Here is a 19565-nt window from a genome sequence, read left to right as displayed (position 1 = left end):
TTGGACTGAAAGTTTTGGTCATGTTTTTAGCAGTATGGGTTGGGTTGGGTTGAGAAGAAGCTTCTATCAGACAAGATCAGAGAAGTTTGTACTTGATTCTGTCTATAGGAACTTTGGGCCCCAGAGCTACAGGAACAGGTTTATATGTCAAGATGGTTCCGCTGGCATCACAGGGCTCTTATAAGGAAGGTGTCACAGAGTTACCTACCTGAGAAGGGGGAAGGACCCATAGTTTGTCATCATCCTCACAAATAGCTGCTCTGTCGTGGCTTAGCTAGCAAGACAAAGGGGGCAAAGTTCAGAGCTCTGATGTGTTCTTGTAGCCTTGTCATTATGTTGTGCAGACAAAGGACTTCATTAGGGAGACAGTGGAGGATTGATTTTGAAGCCTGTTTGGGCAAACTCTGACCATGAAAAGAAAGTCAAGGTTCCAAGGATCCAGGGAACAGCAGGGTACTCCCTGGTCTCCTCTTTGTTAACTAGCTTATGATGTCCTTCTGTTTCCTTTCCCCTTTAGAATTAAGCTGTCAACTGTTGATTTGAGGCAGGCAGGTTCTCTCCTAGAACTATGAATCCCTAACACTGTAAGCAGAACTGTGTATGAGTAAATGAGTTCCTATGCCTCAGGATTCATCAGGAGGGATGCCAGAGAAGAGATGCAAACCTTCTTGGTGTTAGGCTGTACTTTCTGTACACACAGGAATGGTGTCTGTAAGGAAAGACCAGTTGGTTACATTGACAGTAGCTGTCTGTATACAGCCCAGCTGTCAGGTAAACTCATCCTAACTGCGTCCTTAAGTATCAATTGGCAATTTAAAAAAAAATTTTTTTTTTCAGTTTCCCCTTGGGCCTCTACCCTTAAAGATAAAAGGACACAACTTCAGTGCCTCATAGTCTAGCCAGGTGTTTGGGACTTTGATTGAACTGAAGTATCTTCAGCATATGGTTTAATATTAGACAAAGCTAAAGGTAGACTGTTAAGTGTAGTCTAAAATTTTACATGGCTGTAAGATAGTGTTTCTTTTGGAGTGCTGCTATACCAGCTCTTTGGATTAGGTTAAAAATATATACCAGTAAGATATAAAACAGCATGTTTCTGATGTCCTGGTAAGCCCTTATGGTAGAGCAAGACAGTAGGGCCGCTGTTGGCTGATTGTTGAGATACAAGCTGTTTCAGTTACTGGGTTGGAACACAGATCTTAGTTGTCCCTGCATAGATAGGAGACGTCTGACCTAACTTGGGTAGAATTTAGGGAGGAGAGATTGGAGATGGACTATCTCAGACTTTTATTTCTATTAGGGGCAAACAGTCAGTCATGAGTGGCAACGATAGAAGAGATGATTGAATATCGTAACGACATAAGTCACAGTAGACCTGAGTGATTTCAGATGTCATCCCCAGATTTCAAGCCTAGGAATAGTTGTGACTTTAGTGTTAGCAAAAAGTTGACAGTCTACTTTGCTTACCCTGATGGAAAATTAATTTGCATTTTGCTTCCCACCCCCCTTCTCTGTGTAGCCTTGGCTGTCCTGGACTCACTTTGTAGACCAGGCTGGCCTCGATTGAACCTTACAGAGATCGGCTTGCCTCTGCCTCCCAGAGTGCTGGGATTAAAGGTGTGCACCACCACGCCCTGCTGGCATTTTGCTTTCTATTTGGAAGAAGTAACATTAGTTACTTATAGGAAAGAATACACTTGAGCCAGGGGCCAGAAGTAGCTTCCTTTAAATTGGGACTGTCTATGTGGAAATTGTTTTTGACAGTTCATGATTGATTCTGTGTTTGGCAAAGAGTTGGTGTCTTTGAGTCCATCTGTTCTAGAACTTTGCTTTTTTCCAGCTTATAGGAAAACATTCAAACTATCCAGTTTTATTTTTGTCCCCTAGTATCTTAATTGTTATAACACAGATTTAAAGTTAGGAGACAGGTTTAAAGTTAGGGCCCCGAGCTCCCTCTTGTGAGTTCAGGTAATAACCTAAGAGGGCAATGTGAATTACGGGGGAATTGCTCAAAGAATCTTGATTGTTGGTTTGTAGCTCAGCCAGAGCCTGTTAGCGGTGGGATGACTATGACATAGTTTGTGAAATGCACTTTCCTGGAAAAGACAGGAGATTGGAACAATTGCTACCATTGGTAATAGAAGTAAATATGATGATGAATCTGTTGCTGACCTCTTTCCTATACATCCTGCTGCTAACTTCCACATTATCGTGAGGACATGAGGATTATTAAGACATTGATATATTCCCTACTGTTTTGTCTTTTAATTGTGCATGTTTATGGGCGTGTGCTATATAGCACGCATGTGGCTGTCCAAGGATGACTTTATGGAGTAGACTTCTCTCTACCTTTATGTGGGTTCCAAATATTGAACTCAGCTCACTAGGCTTGCACCTTCTTTGTATGTGTTGTTGTTTTTTTGAGATAGGGTTTCTCTGTGTAGCCCTGGTTGTCTTGGACTCCCTTTTGTTGACCAGGCTGGCCTTGAACTCACAGTGATCGGCCTGCCTCTGCCTCCAGAGTGCTGGGATTAAAGGCCTGCACCACCACGCCCACGCCCGGCTGCAGCTTGTACCTTCTTTCCATCCCAATTCCCTGTTTAAAAATAACTAAAATAAAAATAACTAAAAAAAATTAGTTCTGATCCACTTACCTGTTTATCAAGTTTAAAGGATTTCATGAAAGGCTCTAGTGCTAGTAGCTGGGAATTCTTTTTTTTTTTTTTTTTTAAGATTTTATTTATTTATTTTATGTATATGAGTGCTCTATCTGCATGTACACCTGTCCACCGGAAGAAGGCTTTAGAGGGTATAGGTGGTTGTGAGCCACCATGTGGTTGCTGGGAATTGAACTCAGGTCCTCTGGAAGAGCAGGTGGTGTTGTTAACCGCTGGGCCATCTCTCCAGCCTGAGCTGAGATTTTTTTTTTTTTTAAGTTTTTTGAGACACGATGTCTGTGTTAGCCTTGGCTGTCCTGGACTCATTTTGGATACCAGGCTGGCCTCAAAACTCACAGTGATCCACCTGCCTCTGCCTCCCGAGTGCTGGGATTAAAGGCGGGCACCACCACCACCTGACGACACAACTTATTTTAAAGCTACATACCCATGCTACTGAGCCCTACAAGATCATGCCATGGCTTTACAGAGTCCTTTGCCATCTGCCCTTTGATCTCTGCACTCCCATCGCTCGCACCCTCCCACCCCCTGGCCCCAATCAGGCATGGTAGCTATCTCCTGGCCCTGGCCTTGTCTTTTTCACAATGCAGTGGAAGTGGAGGTACTGTTTACAGTTTTTGCAAACAGGTTTCTTTCTTTCTTTTTTTGAGACGGGTTCTCTGCATAATAGCCTTGGCTGTCTTAGACTTGCTTTGTAGACCAGGCTGGCCTCAAACTCATGAAGATCTGTCTGCGTGCACCACCATGCGTAGCTGAAGAAATTATATTTAAAAAAAAATACAAATGAGCATGAGTCTAAGAGTGTCATTTTTGACATCCGTCCTAACATATCTTTTAGAGATTTAGATAAAGAACAGGCATCATGCTGGGAAATGGCTCGTTTTTTGGGATTATAAAACATTTTGGCAGGTTGTAATATGATAATTCAGTAGGTAAAAATTATTCAGCATAAATGTAAAATAGAAACTGAGGGAATTAAAAATAGTGAAATGTCAGTTCTACCTGAATTAGATGGTATTGGATTCATTCAGTGAACAGAGGTAGAGGCACATTGTGATGGAATGTGGACTTGCATCAAAGGACAGTTGCTGGGCAGTTCAGCAGGAGGAATGTTACTTGTTGGCAAGGTTGGATAGGGAAAGTGAGAGGAGATGAGTCAAGGATGGCATGTTGGCTTTTGGCCTGAGCTTCTAAATGGGGAGGGGACATTGTAAACTGAGGTAGTGAACTGTAAAGGCTCACATTCATTCATTCACTCATTCATTCAGATGTAGGGTCTTATTATGTGGCTTTGTTTTGAACTGTAAAGATTTGGAAGGCAGCATCAGTACTGATCTTTGAGACATCTGTTGGACATTCTGTCCACTTATCTTTAATGATGCTGCGCTTCTCTGAGGGGTCTAGAAGATGGTCTTTATAAACACAGAGTCAGTTTTTCAGGTTTAGTCAGGAAAATAGAAACTACCTTAGACTTGTAGAGGAATGTTAGTTCAGAACATGGCTGTTCGGGAAAGAGATCTTATCCAAAGCTCTTCTAGGTCTGTGTGTTCCAGCTGTGATACACACCTTTAATCCAGGAGACAGAGGGGAACAGATTTGAGTTCAAGACCAGCTTGGTATAGAGCAACTATCAGGTAAAGAAAAGCTTAGGTTCAGGCGTGGTGACACATACCTTTAATCCCAAACGAAGGTAAAGTTAGTTTGTAGAAGGAAGGCACCCATGTTTGAAAGTGATGTCTAATTGAGTGGTGGAAAAGGTGATGAATCAGAGAAGATCTGACAGAATAGAAAAGGTGATGAATTCCCAAAATTTGTGGACAAATGGATTGAACTAAAAATGATCATAATGAGTGAGTTAACCCAGAAGCAGAAAGAGTCAAATGGTATATACTCACTTATATTTGCATACTAGCCCAAGGGGCATGGCCCATGAAAGTCTTCACTAACCAGGAAACTGGGACAGAGGGGAGGACATCCTATTGGGACTCTAGATGAAAGAAGCATGGGAGAATAGCAAAGTAGAAGGATCCAGAGGGTCCTAGAAACCTACAAGAAGAACATTAAGATAGGCAGATTTGGGCCCAGGGGTCCTGCTCAGGCTATGGCACCAGCCAAGGACAATACAGGCCGTAAACTTTAAACCCCTACCCAGATCTAGCCAATGGACAGGACAATCTCCACAGTAGAGTGGAGAGTGGGATATGACTTTCTCACATACTCTGGTGCCTCACATTTGACCATGTCCCCTGGAGGGGGAGACCTGGTGGCACTCAGAGGAAGGACAGCAGGTTACCAAGAAGAGACTTGATACCCGATGAGCATATACAGGGGGAGGTAATCCCCCTCAGGCACAGTCATAGGGGAGGGGAGTAAGGGGAAAATGGGAGGGAGGGAAGAATGGAAGGATACAAGGGATGGGATAACCATTGAGATGTAACAAGAATAAATTAATAAAATTAAAAAAATAAAGAAAAGGTGATGAGTCAAAGAAGATTTGATAGAAACGAGAGAGGAAAGGGAAGCTACTTAAGAGGCAATTTTATCAGGATAGTAATAGAGAGCTGGGTTGAAGAGAGAACTCAGGTAAAGACAAAAATGGGCCAGAAAATGAGAAGCCAAAAGATTAGAGCAGATTGCTGAGTTAGTTTGAGGTCAAGCAGAGCAATTCTAGGCCAAGAGAGAAGCCAGATTAAATAAATCAGCTGGGAGAAGAGATTGAGCCAGAACAGCTGAGTTGAACCAGCCATTCCAGAGCTCAGAAAGAACAAGTAAGGGTGAGCTTATTAAGCAGTAAGTTTCAGAGGCTGAAAACATTCTAGGCCTAGGTTAGAGTGTACAGAGGCTAGAAGCTTCCAGGACTATGCCTAGGTTAGCAGAAGGAGGCAGTGAGCCTCCCAGACCACATTTGAGTCAAGAGAATAAAAGTTACTTTTACATAGACTCATTTTAAATATATGGAATTAGGCCTCTCTTGATATCGGTGATAGGACCAGGGGATAAACACTTGCCAAGAGTGCTTCTGGAGTCAGTTGTGCTTGGCAACTTCAGCCACTGCTGGTAGCCATGATTCCTGGGATATGTTTCAGAGGCTGCTGGGAATTCTTAGCAGATACTACCTCAGGTAAGATTGTTTATTAATTTCCTTTCTACATACAGACCAACCTAAGAACAGAGTTTTCTTTCATTTTGCCAGTCTTGCAAAAGTTTCTTTTTCTGTTATGTCTGATTTGTAGAACATGGGGGTTTCTGAGATGTGGCGCCCATGCCATTATGCTACAAGTGGTGGAACACTTGATGTAGGCTTGACAGCCAGACAATTGGGTTTACAGATAGGGTTCAGAAGAGAAGTCTGAGATGGAGGAGTGTGCAGGGTGGTAATGCCTAGGAGGCAAGCAGAGGTAGGAATGGGAGTATAGAGCCTTGGGGAACTCTCTAGAACTAATTTTGGAAGAAGAAGAGGGATGGAAAGAGAAGCTCAGAGAAAAAGAGAAGGTGGTATGTCTGCTGACAGATTGAGTAGCATCCTTTAGGCTTAGTTATGTTGAGGTCCTTAGCAATCTCGAGTGGAAGTTCTCATTGTTGGACTGAAGAGTTTGTGATGTTGAGCATATTGTGTGTGCGCGTGCGTGCGTTTATTTGTGGGATTATTTTATCAAACTGCTGTAATGTCTTTGTGGGATAATTTTCATCTTTGCAATACGATAGGATTGACTTGTCTGGATCATCATTTGCCATGGAAATTGAGTTTTCCTGGTTCTTCTGAGGCAGAAGACATTAGTCTTGTATTTCTCATGTTTTGGCAGGAGGGTCCAAGTCTTTTTAAAATTTGCTAATTTGGTGGTGGTCTTCCCTGAGCCACTGCTGCTGTTTACTTTTTCATAAACAAGTAGCCTTTTTAGGTGTTCTGTCCTTGCTTTCCAGGGAAGTGACAGGTGGAGGGCATGCTTACCTCTTTACTTTGACCTGGAGCCCTTTGCTATGTAGTCTGTTCCACTGCCCAGGGCTGGTCTCCAGTTTCAGCTGGACCTTGATGCCCAAATGACTAGTGTCTCTTGATGAGTTAGCTCCCCAGTTGATACAGGAGGTCCTCTCAGTTACTTGTTTAAATTCGGTCCTTAAATATATTCTTTTGATGTCTCTTTTCATAGGGATTTATTTGATGTCTTTCTCAGACAGATAGCATCATCCTTGTCATATACTGTCACAGGAATTAGTTCTGAATATGCTTGACAAGTTGCCTTATCTTCAACATACTGTGCCCATGAATTACTTTAGTAAGATGCTTCTTTTCTTCCTTCCTTCCTTCCTTCCTTCCTTTCTTTGTTTCTTTCTTTCCTGAGAGAGTGTTTCTCTGTGTAGCCTTGGCTGTCCTGGACTCACTTTGTAGACCAGGCCTCGAACTCACAGCAATCCGCCTGCCTCTGCCTCGCGAGTGCTGGGATTAAAGGCGTGCACCACCACTGCCTGGCTAGATGCTTCTTTTCATTCTTTTAAGTACTGGGCATTGAACATAGGGCTTCATGAATGCTTGGTATCATACTCAGCTCTCCTTTTACCTTTTGTTTTGGGATAAGTTGTTGTGGGGTTGTTTAGGCTGGTTTTGAACATACTCTGTAGTCCAGGCAGGCTTTCCATTTTGTTTGCTTTTGTTTTTGTTTTTTTGAGACAGGTTCTAATATAGTCCATAAACTTACTATGTAGCCAAAGCAGGTCATGAACTCCCGATTCTCCTGACTTCACTTCCCAAGTGCTGGAATCGGTCATTTGCCACCACATTTTAATATTTATTTATTTATTTATTTATTTATTTTGGTTTTTTGAGACAGGGTTTCTCTGTGTAGCCTTGGTTGTCCTGGACTCATTTTGTAGACCAGGCTGGCCTCAAACTCACAGTGATCCACCTGCCTCTGCCTCTTGAGTGCTGGGATTAAAGGCATGCGCCACCACACCTGGCTTGCCACCACATTTTGAACTTTAAATATACTTCTGCTCCAACCTCCCAAGTAACTGGCATTACTGTTGTGTCCATCAGCCCTGCCTGAGAATGTTTGTTTAACACTTTAAGGCATTTACACAGTGAGATCTTTTGGATGGGTCATTACTTGAAGTGCTGGAACTGTGGTTGAGAGTATTTGCTTTGGATAGATTTTGCTTTGCAATTTAGATCAGAGAGCCAGATGTGGTGTAAACCTTTAATGTTAGCACTTGGCTGTCTGAGGCAGTATTGTTAATTCAAGGCTAGCTTGGTCAACATAGTTGAGTCTAAAGTAAGTTTGTGCTGTAAAGTGAGACTCAAAACACCTGGGCAGTGGTGGCTCATGCCTTAATTCCAGCACTTGGGATGCAGAGATAGGTGGATCTCTGAGTTTGAGGTCAGCCTGGTCTATAAAGTGAGCCCTGGACAGCCAAGGCTACACAGAGAAACCCTGTAAAGAAAAACCAAAATCAAGCCACCACCGCCACTGCCGCTGCCACCGCCACCACCACCACCACCACCACCACCACCACAAACAACAACCCCAGACAGATCAGGTCAGACAGACACTTGGGTCCTTGGTGATACTTTCGGTATTGAATTTCCTCTTCTTCCTCCTCCTCCTCTTCCTCTTCCTCCTCCTCCTCCTCCTCCTCCTCCTCCCCTCCTCCCCTTCCTCCCCCTCCCAGGGTTTCTCTGTGTTGCCTTGGCTGTCCAAGACTCGCTTTGTAGACCAGGCTGGCCTCAAACTCACAGGGATCCGCCTGCCTCTACCTGTGCCTCCCGAGCGCTGGGATTAAAGGGGTGTGCCACCACACCCAGCTTGAATCCTCTTTAAAGTGATTTTCTCCCTCATCTGATATGTAGGCATTTTCATAATGCTTAGTTCTTAGTTTGTGGACAGCCATAACCTATTACTTTAGGGTAGAATCTTCCTGGTATTGAGCAAGGGCTCAATAATCTTTGTTGCTTCCTGACTTTTCCTCTGTGTTCTTAGGACTAGAAAGCAGCTTCTTTGTTGCTCTTTCTGCATACAGAATGAGTATCTTCTTGCTAATACTCACTTTTCTGAAGTCAGTAAGTTGATAGCTTCCTTGGCTTAGGGTATTTATTTGGTCAGTGGCTCAGTACCAATTATATGCAGTCCCTGTACTAACCTTGGCATATGATGAATGATACAGAGTGTTCTAACCACGGCAAGTTTCACAGTCTAGTACTGTAATGTTTTTTGGCTAGGAGCTAATATTGAAGCATGAAGAACTTTTGGTTTGCCCGGTGATTTTTATAATTATGCCAACATTGATTTTGGGGGTGGGAGTGGGTTCAGATAAGGATTCATAGTATGGCCCTTATTGGCCTGGAACTCCTTTTGTCGACCAGGCTGGGCTTGAACTCAAGAGACCCATCTTTTTCTGCCTCCTGAATTCTGGGAGTAAAGGTGTGTGCCACCATGCCCGGGCATACCAACATTGTTTTATTTTTATTTTTTTTTATTTTTTGAGACAGGGTTTCTCTGTGTAGCGTAGGGTGTCCTAGACTCACTTTGTAGATCAGGCCGACCTCGAGCTCCCAGCTGTCAAGTGCTGGGATTAAAGGCATGCGTCACCATGCCTGGTCAGACCAACATTCTTGATCTGTTGCTGGTTTTGTTGTTGTTTTTTGTTTTAATGAACATTACCTCTGACCTGTATTCTTGTAGAAAGCAGGTTACAGCTTGTCTAAGTACAGAAGTTAGTAGACTAAGCCTAGAAGGGAAGTCTGTATGAAATGGTAGTTTGTTTTAGACAGTAGGAATGTCACAAGTTGAGGCACAATAGAAAGGAAAAATGAAGGTAACACGAAGGAAGAGAATTTCCCAGACCTTCTGGAATCCAGTTTATAGTTCTTGGTGGCTAAAAGTCAAGAGTTTTGATACAGTTGACAAAACCAAACTGATGTCAGGATTACCTGCTGTCCTAGTATGGTTTTTGTTGCTGTGATAAAATACCACAAGCATGGGTATGAATCTGTTAAATGCATTAAAGATAGCCTCAGAAGCACCAAAAGTTGCTAATCTTATATTAAGATAATTTGATCAAGAGTGAATAAGTTTGAATTCTCCACTTTCCATGTCTTCCATCTGTCTATAAAGCTTATGGTCTCTGGCCTGTCTGTACTCTGTTTGTGAGTTTGAATCTGTGCCTACCTGAATGTTGTCTTGTGAATCTGTCGCTAATAAAGGGATTTGCTATAGAACGGCACAGAAAGCATCACATGGGAAGGAATGAGGGTTGTTTTACAGATTTTTTGGTTTTTCGAGACAGGGTCTCTCTGTAGCCTTGGCTGTCCTGGACTCACTTTGTCGACCAGGCTGGCCTCGAACTCACAGTGATCCGCCCGCCTCTGCCTCCCGAGTGCTGGGATTAAAGGCATGCGCCACCATGCCCGGCTACATTTTACAGAATTTTTGTTTTATTTTTCGAGACAGGGTTTCTCTGTGCAGCCTTGGATGTCCTAGACTCGCTTTGTAGACCAGGCTGGCCTTGAACTCAGCGATCCACCTGCCTCTGCTTCCTGAGTGCTGATATTAAAGGCTTGTACCATCACATCTAGCTTTTACAGAAATCTTTAACAGAGTTTTACAGGATATGGAACTTTATTGACTACAACTGATCCAGTTGTATCCATGTTTATGGTGGATATTTGCTGTACAAGGTTACTTTGGACTCATTTGCTGCTTTCAGCAAATTATTACTATAACACACAAAATTATTACCATAACACGCACATACACTCATGTGTATTATTCTGGGTCAGGGACAAGCAATAGTGAATAACTTAAAACTAAGCCTGTGTATTAGCTTATGTTGTAAAAATTGATTCTATGGGAAACCCAAGGTAAGTAATCTTGGTTCTTGGTTGTTACACTGCTCTCTTAAAAGCGAGGTAAACAAACAGGCTCAGTATACAGCAGGTTAGCAGTCTTATATTATTAACAGTGCTGTGAAGGCCAGGAGAAGTTGCAGTGTCTTAGAATGTAAGAGATAGGGCTTTTTGATTTACATTCTAGGTTATAGTCCATCATAGCAAGGAAGTCAAGGTCACATCACACTCACAGTCAAAAGAAGAGAATTTCATGAAGACGTGCTAACTACTCAGCACACCATTTCCACACTTACACAGTCTCAAATCCAAGCCTAGGGAATGGTGCCACTATGTCAACAGTAGTTTGGTCTAGATAATTGTCTAATGAAATTGTATTTCTAATAGATCTAGATGAGTCCAGGACAGTCAAGGCTACACAGAGGGACCCTATCTCGAAAAACCAAAACAACCAAACAAACAAACAAAAAAACAAAAAAACTATAATAGATCTAGATTATGTACATTGACAATAAAACAGCACACCTACATAGAAACAAACCTTTTCTGAGAAGAATTGGAAAAGGAATTAAAATTATCAGTTTTTTTTTCCTTAAAACCTACTCAGTCTTTGACTTGGTTATGAATTAAATACTTTAAACAATGTAATTTCAAAAGCCACAGAATGACATACATTAAAGATACTTAAGAACCTCTCCCCTGCTCCCTTTTCTCACAACCTTCATTTACCTGTTGGGCGAGTGCTTCCTTTTCTTAATAAACTCCCAACTTTGCTTTAGTGATTAGTTCTGAAGTTATTTTCAGGGTGTCAGTTACACATGAGTTGAAGTCTGCTGAAGTACCTCCTCAGGTTACACTGCCAACAGCATTGATTTGCATCACCTTCTGCCACCAACAAAATGACAATAAATTATTAGGATGTGACTAGCCCTTTTTTTTTTTTTTTAAAGATTTATTTATTTTCTGTATATGAGTACACTGCCTTCATGTACACCAGAAGAAGGCACCAGATCACATTATAGATGGTTGTGAGCCACCATGTGGTTGCTGGGAATTGAACTCAGGACCTCTGGAAGAGCAGCCAGTGCTCTCAACCCATGAGCCAACTCTTGAGCTAGCACCAAATATTTCTCTAAGGGCTGATTCTACTTGCTCAGTCCCAGCCAAATAGCTTATAACTTCTTGGTATATCATGCCTATGTTGCTCACCTCTATGAAGAGTTTTTCTGTCACGGATGCTTTGTAAAGCTCAAATTGTACTTTAAAAAAAAAGTGTGTTGGCGTTTTGCCTGCATGCATGTCTGTGCACCATGTACTTGTCTGGTGTCCATGGAAGCCAGAAGAGGACGTTAGATCTCCTGGAACTGGAGTCACAGGTAGTTGTGATCTGCCGTGTGGGTACTGGGAATTGAACTCTGGTCCTCAGGAAGAGCAACCAGGCCCTGCCATCTCTCCATCTCATACTTGTTTTAGTAGAAATGTTAATGTGGCTTTTATAGGAAATCAGAATAGCAGTGAAATTTAAGAATAGAAAGAAATCAGTGCTTGTATCTCTTTGGTTTTTCGAGGCAGGGTTTCTTTTGTAGTTCTGGCTGTGCTGCACTCACTTTGTAGACCAGGCTGGTCTCGAACTCACAGAGATCTGCCTGCCTCTGCCTCCCAATGCTGGAACTAAGGGCGTGTGCTACCATGCCCCGCAGGGCTTATATCTCTAATTTCTTCCTTGTTTATCATGTGATCTTGGATAATTTGCTGCTTTTGTTAATACTTAATTTCTGTCTTTCTAAAATTGAAATAGCACTAGTGAGCTCAGCATGCCAACTGCTAGAACATGTGAATGCTAACATGGTGGTGACTTGAGTAGTGAGTGAGTGACGGATGACAGGAACACTGGTGTGGACTACACATGAACAAAAAGTGAGTGGGAGTGAAGAATTTGGAGGACCCTACTTATCTGTTTGTATTGATCTTAAAATATACTCTTTCATGCCAAAAAGGATAGGTACTCTCATTTTACAGATAGCTTTTGAGAATTACAAATGTATTTCAGGGATGGAAAGATAGCTCAGTGGTTAAGAGCACTGTGTGCTCTTCCAGAGGTCCTGAGTTCAATTCCCAGCAACCACTTGGTGGCTCACAACCATCTATACCATCTAATGCCCTCCTTAGGCATGTAGGTGTAATGCAGTTAGAGTACTCATATACATAAATAAAATCTTAAAAAAAGAAAAAGAAAAAAGCAAATGTATATCATTGTGTAACGAGCCAGGTTTTAGTTTTTCTTTATTCATCTGGAGCAAAAGAATGTATTTTAGTTATAGTTTGTAGACTGTATCTACTTTCGGCCCTGTTTGCACTAGTTCGTGCTGATATTTTTTAACCAGTTTCATAGTAAAATATATTGGTTTATATTCTTTAAAGAAAACCAAACTGTTTATTTTTTAAGACAGAGTTTCTCTGTGTCGCCCTGGCTGTCCTGGACTGACTTTGTAGGCCAGGCTGTCCAAGAACTCGCAGAGATCTGCCTGCTTCTGCCTCCCTAAGTGTTGGGATTACAGGCGTGAGCTTTTTTATTGATTCTTCATGAATTTCATGTCATGCACCCTAGTCCCACTTATCTCCCTGTCTCTTCATATCTGCCCTCTGCCCTTGCAACTTCCCCCACATAATAAAATAAAAAAATAAAAACAACAATTAATCCCAGCCGGTGGATCACTGTGAGTTGAGACCAGCCTGGTCTACAAAGTGAGTCCAGAACAGCCAAGGCTAACACAGAGAAACCCTGTCTCTAAAAATCCAAACAAAACAAAACAAAACCAAAAAAGGAACCTGTAGTGTGACACAGTATGTCTCCTAATACACCCTTTTTGTTCACATATCTTTACTGGCAAATGTTTATTGTAATGAGTCATTGATCTAGTTTGAGGCATCTGGCTTCTGCTACACTCTCAGTACTAGACTCCTCTTGGATATCCTGTTGTGGCCCTGTGTCATGGAGCTCCTGCAGCTTTGACTCTGTAGGACCTGCCCCTTCACTGAGCTTTATCAGTTCATAGATGGGGTAGGTGTTGGGGTGGGCCAACTTAGTGCCCTGGATCTGGGCTTGGGTGGTAGCTGAGTTGAACAGCCTGCCAACTCTCCTGCCCCTAGCCACCAGGGTGTGTTCTTCAGCATTGTTCCAAGCTGGCTCACTCAGTGCCTTAATCCACAAGGGTCAGGGTCAGCTCTCCTGTTTTCATGCCCTCAATGCCAGCTCTACTGTGCTTCCCAGGTGAGGTGCTGGTGCTCTCCTGAGTGCCAAAGCCAGTGAAGTGGGGCCTCCTCTACTCAGCCTTTAGACCTTTGGTGGTAATATGGTCCATGGACATCGGCTCAGAACCTTGCTGCTGCTTAGCCATGGACCCAGACATGGCCCTTAGTGGCAGCATGGCCTGGAACTTCACCATGGCCTCATGCGGCAGGGCAGGCTACTCAAAGCAGACTGCTCCTCTCCACCGTCTTGTTCTCCAGTTCCACCTCTCTTTATAGTGCTCAAACCACTGTGCTTCTCTTTGTCTCTCACTGTTCCACCATACTTACACATTGTAGTGGCTCCTGCTGGGGGCAGGCTACTTGGCAGATGGGCCTCTTGGTCTTCCATCTGTCACTGGTGGGCGGGCCTCCTCTGGTTTGTAGTGTTAAATAAGATTAGATTAAGGAACAGTTAGAACATAACACATCTTACGTTACCCCTTGATAAAACAGCAAGCAGTTAGTGGGCTTAGTGCTTCTAGAATGGAGTGCTATTACTGTTTACTGTCTACTCCTAGTACAAAACAAGGGAAATAGTAATGGAGCTGGAGAGATGGCTGAATGGTTAAGAAGACCTGGGTTTGAGTCCCAGCAACCACATGGAGCCTCACAACTGTATGTAGCTCCAGTTCCAAGGAATCCGACACCTTCTGGCCTTCTTGGGTTCCAGGTATGCACATGGTGCACACACATACGTTCAGCAAAATACTCAAAATAAACAGATCTTTAAAAAAGAAGAAAAAAAAATATAAAAATTTAAGGCACAAAGCCAATAATATTTCTCTGAAGTAGAGAACTTGAATGAGATATAGTAACAGTAAAGGAGAATAGTTTTAGAGTGTGTACAATGTTATTTGAGCTATATCTATTACAATGGAATTGGGAAAGGTTGTGTTTTGATTATTACTTTGTTTCTTTGTGTAACCTTGGCTGTCCTGGACTCCCTTTGTAGACCATACTGGCCTCAAACTCACAGAAATCCACCTGCCTCTGCCTTCCCAAGTGCTGGGACTAAAGGTGTGTGCCACTACACCTGGCTTTGATTATTAGTTTTTATTTGTTTTGCTTTCTTGTTTAGATTTTTCGAAATAGGGTTTCTCTGTGTAACAGCCCTGGTTCTAGACTTGCTTTGTAGACCAGGCTGGCCTTGAACTCTCAAAGAGCACCTGCCTCTGCCTCCTTGGTGCTGAGATTAAAGGTGTGTGCCACCGCACCCTGCTGATTATTAGTTTGATTATTAGTTTGATTATTAGTTTTTTGTTTGTTTGTTTGTTTGTTTTATTTTTTGAGACAGAGTTTCTCTGTGTAACAGCTCTGGTTGTCCTGGGCTCTCTTTGTAGACCAGGCTGGCCTTGAACTCACATAGATCTGCCTGCCTCTGCCTCCACAGTGCTGGGATCAAAGGTGTGTGCCACCACGCCTGGCTGATTATTAGTTTTAAAAAAGATTTATTTATTATTTTATTTGTATGCATGTTTTGCTTGCATGTGTGGCTGTGTAAAAATGGTGTGCAGTGTCTGTGGTAACCAGAGGAGAGCATCTGATTCTCTAGAGCTGTAGTTACAGATGATTGTTGCCTGACATGTGGGTGCTGGGAATGGAACCTGGTCTTCTGGAAGAGCATGCTCTTAGTTGCTGAACCATCACTTCAGCCTCTGATTACTAGATCTTTGAAAAATACTTAAGAAGTATAATTTTTTAAAAAGAATTTCATGCATGTATATAATATGTTTTGATCAAATCTCATCTCCATTTCTTCTGCAGTTTTTTTCCATCCCACCCATTTTCTCCCTACAACATTTTATGTGCCTTTGTTTGTTTGTTTTTTGTTTTGTTTTTTTCCGAGACTGGGTCTCTCTGTATAGCGTTGGCTGTCCTGGACTCTCTTTGTAGACCAGGCTGGCCTTGAATTTACAGAGAGATCCGCCTGCCTCTGCCTCCTGAGTGCTGGGATTAAAGGCTGCACCACCACACCCGGCTGCCTTTTTTTTTTTTTAAATGCCTGTTAATGTTGCCTGTATATGCGTGGGTGTAGGACCATCTACTGGAGCAGATAGCCTTTAAGGGGCAGGCCAAAGCTTGCAGACACTTGCAGCAAAACAGTATTTGCTGTACATGACTGCACTGTTTGCACACATGAATTAAGTGGTTGTTCCTGCATGTGTACAAAGATCATGCAAGCTAGACTCCTAGTATGGATGGTGGAGAGCCTCATGCAAAGATTATTTTTTCTGGTTTTTCGAGACACGGTTTCTCTGTATAACAGCTCTGACTGTCCTGGAACTTGCTCTGTAGTCCAGGCTGTCCTCGAATTTATGGAGATCCACTTGCCTCTGCCTCCCAAGTGCTGGGATTAAAGGTGTGCGTCACCAGCACCCGGTGATTCTATATCTTTGTTTCATGATGGTAGAGTCCTACCTCTAGGCTATAGAAAGTTCACGTCTTTTCCGTTTTCTCCAAGTTGCCTCCCCCCCATTCTAGTCTCCCTTGCTTGTGTTTGTCTCTATCTTCTGGTTAGAGGCCTTTCTCTCATGTCTTTATTTCCTAGAACTTTAGGAAGCCTTATGTCTTTACGTGGACCTTTGAGCTTTGCATCTGAATATTCTATACAGGCCTTTGCCAGGGAATCCTGTATTGGTGTCTTTAGTCTTTCCTATTAGGCTAACAGTTTCCTGCAGGAAAAAGATATGGATGCCAGATGCTGGGAGTTGAGTATATTATGTTGTGGGGAGCTGGAGTCAGTGACTGATCCTCCCTGTGTGTGACAGGTGCTCTGCTTTTACCACAGTGGCTCTTGGTCTGCTCTCAGGTGAGGAGAGGGGACAACATAGAGGTAGGCTGCTGGGGCTCTCACCGCAGCATGGGCATCTTCACACCCCAAGGCCACTGCACTCAGTGCTGCTGCTTTGAGCCTTCACTTATTCTTCACTTGGCTGTGGAAAAGGTTTTGGTATCTCAGCTTTTCATTGGCTGGCCTTTGGTCTGCTAAGTCATTGGCTTTGCTTCCTATTTTAAATTTGTCTGTTTCCTGTCCAGATATTGCTCTTCCCCTCAGTATTCCTATTTGTTTTGATATCTAGCTTAGAAGCCTTTTCAGATCTTCAGAATTTCCATTCCTTTTAGTTCTCACACATGTATTTGATTTTTGAATTTTGATTTTATATCTCTAGCATAGTTTTAGTGGAAACAAACAGGTTTGTGTGTTGTTGCTTATTTTGACTTTGCCATCTTTTCATCAGATTATGCTTGTTGATTGTCTGGTAATTTTCAGTTACTCGATGCATCCTTTTTCCTGGGCACTGGTTTATAGATAGTTTCCATGTGTTTGTCTTTAAATTCACTCATTGTCTAGCAGCTTACATGAAGAGAAAGAATTGTAAGAAAGTGAGCATGGAAGGACTTTGTAAGAGGAGTAAAATGGGTGTTAGAGCACTTACCCAGCATTCCTAGCTCTGTTAAATAAATGAGTAAGTAGCAATAAAGTAAAGATTTTTATGTATGTATGCACTCTGTCTCTTTCAGGTCTCTGGACTACAATGAAAGAGAAAACATACTAGGAGTATTTTTTATAACAGCTATTTGATTTCTTCTGAAAGTCACTGCTGCCTTCTGAGCTGTGAGTACATTTTTCTTGTTTGTGTCTTGGGGTTGCTTTTTGGTTTTTCTTTGCCTTGTCCACAGTCTCTGACATACAACAGCGACAGCAGAACATAACTGATCTGTAGGGCCACGGAAGACTTACAAGTTATGTGTTGATTCTTTATATGTGTTTAACATTAGCGTTATGATGTTGGCTATTCCTAGAATAGTGCTTGGAAAATGCTCTGGATATTGTAAATACTCTGAATTATAGTTACTTATTGAATACCTACAGGTGGATGTGAGCTCGAGGCCAGCCTGGTCTACAAAGCGAGTCCAGGACAGCCAGGGCTACACAGAGAAACCCTGTCTCAACAAACAAACAAAAAGATTTGCTGTTCTCTGTTTCACATTTACATAAACTCATAACAGAGGTTAACAGTTTCCAAGTTACAAGTTTTGGTGCTGGGTTCACATTCTTTGTTGTTTTAGAAGGGTATTCTTTACTGGTGTTTTAATCTCATGAATCCTGGCTTCAGATTTTGGCCTCATATGTTATTTATGGTAGCTCCTTATTTACCTTAGGGGAATATATCTTGAACTCCTAAGTGGATGCCTAAAACTTCAGATTGGACCAGACCACATAAGTAATGTAATGTTTTGTGTGGTTATGCTCATATTTTTAACATGGGTGCTGGAATCTAAACAAAGGTTCATGAGACAGGAGTAGAACTTTGATGAGCTGCGCTATGAGTCTTTCATTATTCATTAAATTTACTTATTTGTGTGTGTGTGTGTGTGTGTGTGTGTATGTATATATATATATATATGTGTGTGTGTATATATATATGTGTGTGTGTGTGTGTATGACTTGTTTCTCTCCTTCCACTATGTGTTCCAGAAATTGAACTTGGGTCATTATGTGTGTGCACTTTAATCTGTCGAGCAATCTTACCAGTCTAAGGCCTTTCTTAGTAGCTAAGTCTTTGTAGGAGTCTCATCTTTTGTGAATCTTCCTTATTATTACAGTTATACATGCTTTTATTTCTGTGTTGTTAGAAGTCTTCAGAGGAGTAGAACTCATTAGTCTACATTTTAAACACAAAGCCACTAAGGCCTTTGGAGGTCGTGTATTTTGATGTCATATAAAGATTTAAAGAGTTGGGCTTTGTTGACCTGTTGTGTAAGGGTTGAGGAGGTTGGGGTATGTTGGTTTGTTATGTGAGGTTTTCTTTTTTCCTTTTTGGTTTTTTGAGACAGGGTTTCTCTGTGTAGCCTTGGCTATCCTGGACTCCCTTTGTAGGCCAGGCTGGCCTTGAACTCACAGTGATGATTCTGCCCTCTGCCCTCTGCCTCCTCTGCCTCCACGCTGGGACTACCACACCCGGCGTCATGTGAGGTTTTATGTGATGGGGTATCGGTTGGTATGCCTGTGGCTAAGGAGAAAGCCACAGTTTTAGAATCATACGGGTTTGAGGTCAAGCTTTGGTGTTAACTACTACTGAATGTGGGATTTTATACGAATCATTTTACTTTTCTATTAATTGGTTTTTCTTGTTTGTTTGTTTGTTTGTTTTTTCTAAATAGGGTTTCTCTGTGCAGCCTTAGCTATCCTGGGCTAGCTTTGTAGACCAGGCTGGCCTCAAACTCACAGAGATCGGCCTACCTCTGCCTCCCGAGTGCTGGGATTTACAGGTGTGCACCACCATGCCTGCCTAGTTGGTTTTCTTATTTCAGTGTTTGTTGAGTTGCTGCTATGTTTGTGGTAGGAAGATAGGATAGATGAGGTAGTTTTTAGGTACAGACATTTCTTTGAAGTGGGGCATGTTGCTGTCACCAGGTATTGTCAGGAGCTGGAGATGTGAGCATAGCAAGAGGTTTGTGGCCTAGGAAAGGAGAGACTTTGTAACATGGAGAGGTTGGCCCTGTATTGATGGGCTCAGTTGTAGTTGGTAAGATTTGGTTTTTTTGAGACAGGGTTTCTCTGTGTAGCCTTGGCTGTCCTGGACTCGCATTGTAGACCAGGCTGGTCTTGAACTCACGGGGATCCACCTGCCTCTGCCTCCTGAGTGCTGGGATTAAAGGCGTGCACCACCACCGTCCAGCTTTAGTTGGTGAGAATTAAGTTAGACTGTGCCCATCTTTTTTTTTTTTTTTAAGATTTATTTATTATGTATACA

General features: G+C 42.4%; 1 protein-coding gene across 14 annotated transcripts in view; it reads left to right on the top strand.

Moving 5' to 3' along the window:
- Nucleotides 1-19565, top strand: part of PTK2 (protein tyrosine kinase 2) — a gene marked incomplete at its 3' end in the record, with an annotated part of 207235 nt that overhangs the window by 14553 nt on the left and 173117 nt on the right. For 13 of the 14 annotated variants that reach the window (XM_084803036.1, XM_084803034.1, XM_084803035.1 and 10 more), the window contains exon 2: nt 17329-17422. The exons of the other annotated variant lie outside the window; for it this stretch is intronic. The remainder of the gene's footprint in view (nt 1-17328; nt 17423-19565) is intronic. 14 annotated transcript variants of the gene reach the window in all.

Source organism: Acomys minous (genome assembly GCF_964271855.1).
Source record: "Acomys minous genome assembly, chromosome: 12".
NCBI lineage: Eukaryota > Metazoa > Chordata > Mammalia > Rodentia > Muridae > Acomys > Acomys minous.
This window is presented reverse-complemented; position numbering and strand designations above follow the sequence as displayed.